Below are 8,679 nucleotides of genomic sequence, written 5' to 3' on the forward strand. Positions count from 1 at the left end.
GTCCCTCAGCTCTTCAGCTCAAGGCTAGCACTCTACCACTTGAGCCACAGCGCCACTTCCGGCTTTTTTTCTTTTTGCTTATATGGTGCTGAGGAATCGAACCCAGGGCCTCATGCATGCAAGGCAAGCGCTCTACCACTGAGCCACCTTCCCAGCCCCGCAGCTTGATTTTATATTGGCAAACATAATCATCTGAGCCGACTCCTGGGTCTCAAGATCATATGGGGTATATTGACTAAAGGCTTCCATGAGCCGCTCAAGATATGCTGCCGGACTTTCACTTCCTCCCTGTCTTACATCATAAACCTTGGCCATATTAGTAGGTTGGCGAGCTGCCGCCTTGAGACCTGCCAACAGAGTCTGGTGGTAGACGAGGAGTCGCTCCCTACCTTCAACCGGATTGTAGTCCCATGTTGGTTGGATCTCAGGAAAATAGGCAGCGATCAGGGCAAGATCCATGATGGGCGCTCCTGTGGGGCCAGGGATATGTTCCCGGGCCGCCTCTCGGGTACGGTCTCTCTCTTCGGTGGTAAAAAGGACCCGTAAAAGCTGACTGCAATCATCCCAAGTGGGCTGATGAGTAAAGAGAATAGTTTCAAGCAAATGAATTAAATCCTGGGGTTTCTCAGAAAAGGGGGCATTTTGGGTGCGCCAATTGTATAGATCACTGGTAGAAAATGGCCAATACTGGAGTTGCTGTTGACCATCCGCATCCACAGGACCTATGGTGCATGAGGGAAAAACAGCTGCATTAGAAGGGGGGGCTGATCCCACAGCGGCAGCGAGTGACTGGCCCCTCAGAAACTTTAACGGCAGGTGCCAAGGGTTCTATAGCTCCCTCCTCCTCTTGATCATTTTCAGGTTCTGCAAAAGGAACCTGGGAAGGGGAGGATGGGGGAGGAAACATTTCTTCTTCCAAGTTATCTCCCTGAAAAACCAGGGGGTGCCTTTTCTTTTCCTCTTTCTCAGTTTCTTTTTGTAAGTGTAGGGGGCTAGATGGAGTGGTGCCCATGGTTTCCAGTCCCATCGGTCATTCAGTCCAAAAAACAATAAACAGTACAAACAAGGCACACACAGGCCTGACAGCTCCAAAAAAAAAAGCTTGTGACATGGAGATTTCCCGAATTGGTCTGCTGACTCCTGTAATGGGACATCCACGCCCCACAGCAGAAGGAGCAGACCCACAGTGGGCGAGTTGGGCCTCGGTTAGAAGGCTCTCTTGGTCAGTTCCGGCCCAACACCAAACCGACCCCCGCCCCACAATTCACACAGCGGGGTTCCAAGGACCCCTACCCCACACGGCGGGGTTCCAAGGACCCCCGCCCCACAAGAGGATCTGGGACGTCTTCCAGTTCCTCCAGGGTTGTCGTGCAAGCGCGTCTGCTTCGACAACCCTTTATGAATCGGAGTGGCCGTCCTCACAAGGGAAAAACAGACAAATGACAGGACAAGACAAATTAACAAAGACAGCGCTGTTTTACTTTTGGAGTCTGAGGTCTCGGGGTCTTTGGGGGGTATCCCGGATGAGCCCCCACTAATATGTTATGCCAAGGTTGCAGGACCCCTGCAAGAAGACCACCGAGAATCAGACTCTACAGCTGTTTTATTTAAATGGGCTGCAGCTCGGGCCTTGTCCTAAACTCCGCAGTGAAGCCTAGGAGGAGAGCCCCTAGCTAAGGATTTGCAGGTCTTATAAAGGCACACAATCAACCAGGTGTTTGGATTACCACCAAGTGTTGCTTTGCTAGACAGAAACAAGCAACGAGTGAGTGGTCACTGCCTCAAACTTTAACCTTTCAGAATCCAGGACCTTATGCGCTCAAGGCAAGCATTCTACCACTGAGCCACCTTCCCAGCACAGATTTTTATTTTTTATTTTATTTTTTTTGGGGTCTGGTCGTGGGGCCTGAACTCTGGGCCTGGGCGCTGTCCCTCAGCTCTTCAGCTCAAGGCTAGAGCTCTACCACTTGAGCCACAGCACCACTTCTGGCTTTTTTCTTTTTGCTTATGTGGTGCTGAGGAATCGAACCCAGGGCCTCATGCATGCAAGGCAAGCGCTGTACCACTGAGCCACCTTCCCAGCCCATCCAGATTTTTATTTTTGACTGGACCTAGACTTAATAGAAGCTCTCAAAAGGTCCACCTTTGTCTCTCAACAGTTTGTTCCTGTTCATTTTCTTTTTTTCTTTTTCTTTTTTTGTCGGTCATGGGGCTTGAACTCTGGGCCTGGGCACTGTCCCTGTGCTCTTCAGCTCAACGTGAGCGCTCTACCGCTTGAGCCACAGCACCACTTCCAGTTTTCTAGAGGTTTACTGGAGATAAGAGTCTCATGGACTTTCCTGCCCAGGCTGGCTTTGAACCGTGATCCTCAGATCTCAGCCTCCTGAGTAGCTAGGATTACAGGCGTGAGCCACCAGTGCCCGGCTGTTCCTGTTCATTTCCTCGGCTCAGTGCACAGGGTAGTCTGCGGCCTTGTTTTTCTTGGCATGTTGTTTCTTCAGGGCTGGCATTTCTATTTCAGGACATGTGGTATAACCAAAAGCTGAATCCTGGATGCCTTGATCCTGTTTCTTACCTTTGTTGGACGGCTTTCTAACGATATATTGGCAACATATTTCTTTCTGATGGATACACCAACTCATAAGGAATTCAGCCAGGCCACGTTTACTTATGCACAGAAGGCCTTGTGAGCACACCAACAGGGCCATAAGGCACAACACATGCCGGCAAGCACGGCAGCCATTGCTGCCCCCCTGCCTCCCTGCCGGGATTGGTCAGGTTCAGGAACCATAGTCTCTCACGATTGGCTAACATTTAAACTAAGTGGGCAGGGCGAGAGTCTAGCAAGTCTCGCCCAAGTTTCACAAAGCCATACAAGAATCCAGAAAAAGAAAGCTGGGCAAGTCAAAATGGAGTCACACATGGAATGCAATGTAATACACTCAGAGAAGAAAGAATATTTCCTACAAGATTGACCTGAGTTTCCTGGGAACAAGTAAAGATCCACTGCAAAGTGTTTTAGACTACTAGAACTTTATCTAAAGTAGAAATAATTTTTCCTGGGACAGGAGTGGATTTAGTAGAATGGTAGCCTTGGGTTTGAGCCCAGCCTAACTAGAGACCCTTGAATGCCTTGGTTCTCAAGTCTAACTCTGTTCTAAGGATCCTGGGAGAGACCAAAATGTTGACACCATACCTCTGGCCATTCTGATGCTTGCCCAGAAGTACAGAACAAGGTTCAGAGTATAAACTCTAGAAGGACACTGTGTGCTCTAGTTTCTTTCATGGAGTTACTTTCATCGATAGTGTGATAGTACTTACCCCAGGGTGAAATTGTTGACTAGATTAAAAGAGCAAACACATTCAAAGTGCTTAGGAAAGGTCCTGCCCAGATAATTAACAGCCACTAGCTAATAGTGGCTCATTCTTCAGTGATCAATAACTCTTTTGGGTTTACACAGAACTATCCACTGCTCACGTTTTTGGTTTCTGGTTTTTCCCTGCTTTCTTGTTTTTGTTTTGTTGGTGCAGTATGAGGTCTTGAACTCAGAGTCTCACATTGGCTTAACAGACACTCTACCACTTTTGAGCCATGTATGCTGTCAGACTTTTTGCTTTAGGTTTTTGTTTTTGAGGGTTGTTTTTTTGTTTTTTGTTTTTGTCGGTTGTGGAGCTTGAACTCTGGTCCTAGGCACTGTCCCTCAGCTCTTCAGCTCAAAGTGAGTGCTCTACCACTTAAGCCACAGCACCACTTCTGATTTTCTGGTGGTTTATTGGAGATAAGAGTCTCACGGACTTTCCTGCACAGGCTGGCTTTGAACTGCAATCCTCAGATCTCAGCCTCCTGAGTAGCTGGGATTACAGACGTGAGCCATCAGTGCCCTGCCACTTTAGGTATATTTTGCTTTAGATATTTTAGAGTTCACATTCATGCTCTGACCAACCTGAATAAATGCAATCTTCCTATTTACACTCAGATGCTGAGGTAACAGGCACTTGCCACCATTGTTTGCAATGGGTGGACTGGGAAAGTGGCTCAGTAGTAGAGTGTTTGCCTAGCATGCATGAAGCCCTGGGTTTGATTCCTCAGTACCACATAAACAGAAAAGAGTTGAAAGTGGTGCTGTGGCTCAAGTGGTAGAGCGCTAGCCTGCCTTGAGTGCAGAGAGGCTCAGGACAATGCCCAGGCCCTGAATCCAAGCCCCAGAAATAGCCAAAAAAAAAAACCACAACTTTTTGCCAGGATTGTTTATAATCAGTGATTCTCCTGGGTTTCTAAGCCTTCTCAGTAGCTAGGTTTACAACCATGAGCCACTATGCTCAACTCAATAGTCCAAGTTCAAAGTTCCATGATTTGGAATCCCTTTCAGTCAGTAATTGGGAGCAGTTGCATCACCCAATGTACATAAGCTACAAAGTCAGTTTTGCCACTGGCTTTGGAAGACAGACTACCAACATCAGTATCACAACTATTAGAAGATAATGAAGAGTGGAAGATAATGAAGGTGTATTTTCAAAAATTTTCACTCCAATGCCCCTCTTCCCTGTGTTTTCTTCCTGATATATTCCTACCTCATCCATATAGCAACTATGCTCCACAAGCTCTTCTGTTTGTTTGTTCAGGTTGTTACTTCATTCACCTCCTTTACACACTCCAAAAGCTTGAAGGGCCCAAACTTAGACCTGTTTATATTTGTACATGTCAGTATATGACCTCCAGTCAATGGTGTGGTTTAAACTGAATTTTACTTTTCTACATATGAAGGGAAGGATACGATTAATTTGCCTTTATATAGTAGTTCCATAAAGGTGGTTCTTTTCTTCAGACATAATGCTGTGTGACTTTGCACAGTTGCTTACTCTTTGTGTCGCATAACAAATAATGGTTGTGATGATCGTGCTATTGTTATTAATCACATTAATCATTAAAAATATTAGGAACATTGGCTGGGAATGTGGCTTAGTGACAGAGTGCTTGCCTAACATGCATGAAGCCCTGGCTTTAATTCCTCTGTACCACATAAATAGAAAAGACTGGAAATGGTGCTGTGGCCCAAGTGGTAGAGTGCTAGTCTTGAGCACAAGAAGCTTAGGGACAGTGCTCAGGCACTGAGTTCTAGCTCCAGGATTGGCAAAAACAAAACAAAACAAAACAAGAACTCTCTGTTCAGGCTGGCTTCAAACCATGATTCTCAAATCTCAGATTCCTAGGATTACAGGCATGAGCCACTGGCGCCTGACTCCCTGGGCATTTTTGCTTAAGGCTAGCTCTCTACCACTTGATCCATAGTTCCACTTTCAGCTTTTTTATAGTTAATTGGAGATAAGAGTTTCATAGAGGGCTGGGAAAGCGGCTTAGTAGTAGAGTGCTTGCCGAATATCCATGAAGCCCTGATTTCAATTTCTTATTACCACATAAACAGAAAAAGTTGGAAGAGGTACTGTTGCTCAAGTGGTAGAGTGCTAGCCTTGAGCCCTGAAGTTACAAGCGCAGGACTTGGGGGGGGTGAGGGGGGCGGCGGAAAGAAGAGTATCATGGACTTTCCTGCTCAGGCTGGCTTTGGGCTTCAGTTTTTCAGATCTCAGGCTCATGAGTAGCTAGGATTACAGTCAGGAGCCACAGGTGCCTGTGCAGCCAAAGCTGCACAGATTTGTTTTATTGCTATACAATATCCTATTTGGTTGGTAAGGTTAAGGGCAAATAGAATGGAATCAACACAGCCTGGGACAGAGGCTGGTTTGAAGGCTGTTGAGGCAGTGACAAAACTGGGTTCAAGTATTGAGTAGAAAGATTTTGTGGATGGCCTGGCCAAGATGGTTCTAAAAGTACTAGACCCCGCAGTTGTTGCCATGTTCGCCTCGAGATCTTCGGGGACCTGGAGCACGGTGGTGAACCCATTAACAGCAACTTCTCTTCTCCTCTATTATTCCTTCCTTCCTTCCTTCCTTCCTTCCTTTCTTCCTTCCTTCCTTTCTTTCTTTCTTTCTTTCTTTTCTTCTTCCTTTCCTTCTTCCCTTCCTTCCTTTTATCCTTCTCCTCTTTCTTCTTCCTGTTCTTCCTTTCTTTCTCTCTTCCTTTCTCTCTTTCCCTTCCTTCCTTCCTTCTTTCTTTCGTCATTGGGCTTGAACTCAGGGCCTAGACACTGTCCCTGAACTCCATTTGTTCAAGGCTACTGCTCTACCACTTTAAGTCAAAGTACTGCTTCTGGTTTTCTGGTGGTTGATTGTAGATAAAAAGTCTCAAGCCAGCCAGGCGCTGGTGGCTCACGCCTGCGATCCTAGTTACTCAGGAGGCTGAGATCTGAGGATCGTGGTTCAAAGCCAGCCCGGGCAGGAGAGACCATGAGACTCTATCTCCAATAAACCACCAGGAAACTGGAAGTGGTGCTGTAGCTCAAGTGGTAGAGTGCTCACCTTGAGCTGAAGAGCTGAGGGACAGCGCCCAGGCCCAGAGTTCAAGCCCCACGACTGGACCCAAAAAAAAAAAAAACAAAAAACACAAATCATAAGACAATAAGAGGCCTCCAGGGTACTAGAAATCATGGCAGAATAGTTTCAGAGAATGAAGTCAGGGCACTTTCCACTGCCTGACTGTGCAGGGCTGCCTGGGGATTTGTTTCCCTCCTTTCAGCCAGTGAAGTGCTGGATGGCCATTCTTAGGGCCATCGTTTAGTCAGGCCCTGAGGCAGCTCATGCTGGTGGTAGACCTGGTGTCCACCTGACATTAATGTTGCAGCTGCACAGAATGCAAGAGATAGGAAGTCATGGTGGCTTCACTGAGATTGCAAGGAATGTCTGGGACAGTAGGTAGAAGTTTGCTTCATTGTTGTAGCCATTGCAGAAAGCTGTAGACATCAGCAAGCAGAGAGTTCAACCATGTGGCTTCAGCCAACAAAGCAATTAGGGATTCACCCCATGCCCTAGTGTGCACAGGATGTCAGACTCCAAGGTTTAAGATTTAATGTCAGGTCTGCTGTGTTAGGCCAGTAACACATATCTAGTTGCCTATTTCTATATTTTTTTTTTGGAATAGGAATGTTTATTTCTTATTTGCTCTACTATCGCATCATGGAAGTGTGTGATTTGAGTTTGCAAGGGGCCCTTGCTCACCGCTTCAGAGAGTTTTCCTTGAGTCTTAGATGAATCTTTGGACTTGTGTTTTTCAGTGATGCTGGGATAGCTAACACATTAAGGACTATTGTAGAGGGAATGGCTGTGTTGTGGATTGTGAGATGAACATGAATCTTGGGGACCAACAAGAGAATATTATAGGCTGGATATAGTTTGGTTGTGTTCCCCAAGGGGACATTTCAGCCTGTGCTTGCTTAATGTATTTCATCAATGGGAGGTTGGTTTGTTTGTATGCTGAAACTGGGGCTTGAATTCTAGGCCTGGGTACTGTCCCTTAAATTTTACAACTCAAGGCTAGCATTCTGCCACTTGAGCCACAGCTCCACTTATGGCTTTTTTGCTGGTTAACTGGAGATAAGGGACTTATAGACTTTCTTGCCTGGGCTGACTTCAAACCTTGATCCTCAGATCTCAGCTTTCTGAATACCTGGGATTATAGCCATGAGCAGCCACCACCCAGCTCAGTGAGAGGTTTTGAAGAACACTAGACTGGTTTCTAACAATAAAAACAGAATAGGGAAGAATTAGAAAATCTATTTGTGTAATTATAAATAACCTTAACTACTTAGTTCAATAAATACCTATCATTGGCTGGGTGCTGGTAGCTCACATCTATGATCCTAACCACCCAGGAGGTTGAGATCTGAGTATCACAGTTTGGAGCCAGCCCAAGAAAGGAAAGTCCATGAGACTCTTATCTCCAATTAACAGCAAAAATAAAGCCAGAAGTGGAGCAGTGGCTCAAGTGATAGAGCACCAATCTCCAGGAAAAAAAAAAACCACTAAGATCTAGCCCTAGGAACAGTACAATAAATAAATAATACCTATCACTAACATACCACTAGTAATTCTTCTGACATAATGCAACATTGCATGCAGCATTTATTCCACAAATAACTGATCCAAATCTCAAGACATCTGAATTAAGGTACAGTCTATGAAACCATGCCCATGCTAAGGAGAACAAAGAAAGTCAGTGCGCAGGCCCAGATTTCAAGCCTCATGACAAAGAAAGAAAGAGAGAAAGAGAGAGAAAGAAAGAGAAAGAGAAAGGAAGGAAAGAAGGAAGGAAGGAAGGAAGGAAGGAAGGAAGGAAGGAAGGGCTGGGAAGATGGCTCAGTGGTAAGTGCTTGCCTTGCATGCATGAGGCCCTGGGTTTAATTCCTCAGCACCACATAAGCAGAAGAAAAAAAAAGCCGAAAGTGGTGCTGTGGCTCAAGTGGTATACTAGCCTTGAACTGAAGAGCTGAGGATAGCACCCAGGCCCAGAGTTCAGGCCCCACGACTGGACCCAAAAACAAAAAGGAAGGAAGGAAGGGAGAAAAGACATGAGAACCAGGTACCCGTGGAGTCTCATCTGTCATCCCAGTGGCTCAGGAGGCTGAGATCTGAGGATCACTGTTCAAAGCCAACCAGCGCAGAAAAGTCCCTGTACAATTTTTTTTTTTTGGTCCGGTTGTGGGGCCTGAACTCTGGGCCCCACAACTCTGGTGCTGTCCCTCAGCTCTTCAGCTCAAGGCTAGCACTCTACCACTTGAGCCACAGCGC

The sequence above is a fragment of the Dipodomys ordii genome, unplaced genomic scaffold (assembly GCF_000151885.1).
Source record: "Dipodomys ordii isolate 6190 unplaced genomic scaffold, Dord_2.0 Scaffold3, whole genome shotgun sequence".
NCBI classification, from domain to species: domain Eukaryota; kingdom Metazoa; phylum Chordata; class Mammalia; order Rodentia; family Heteromyidae; genus Dipodomys; species Dipodomys ordii.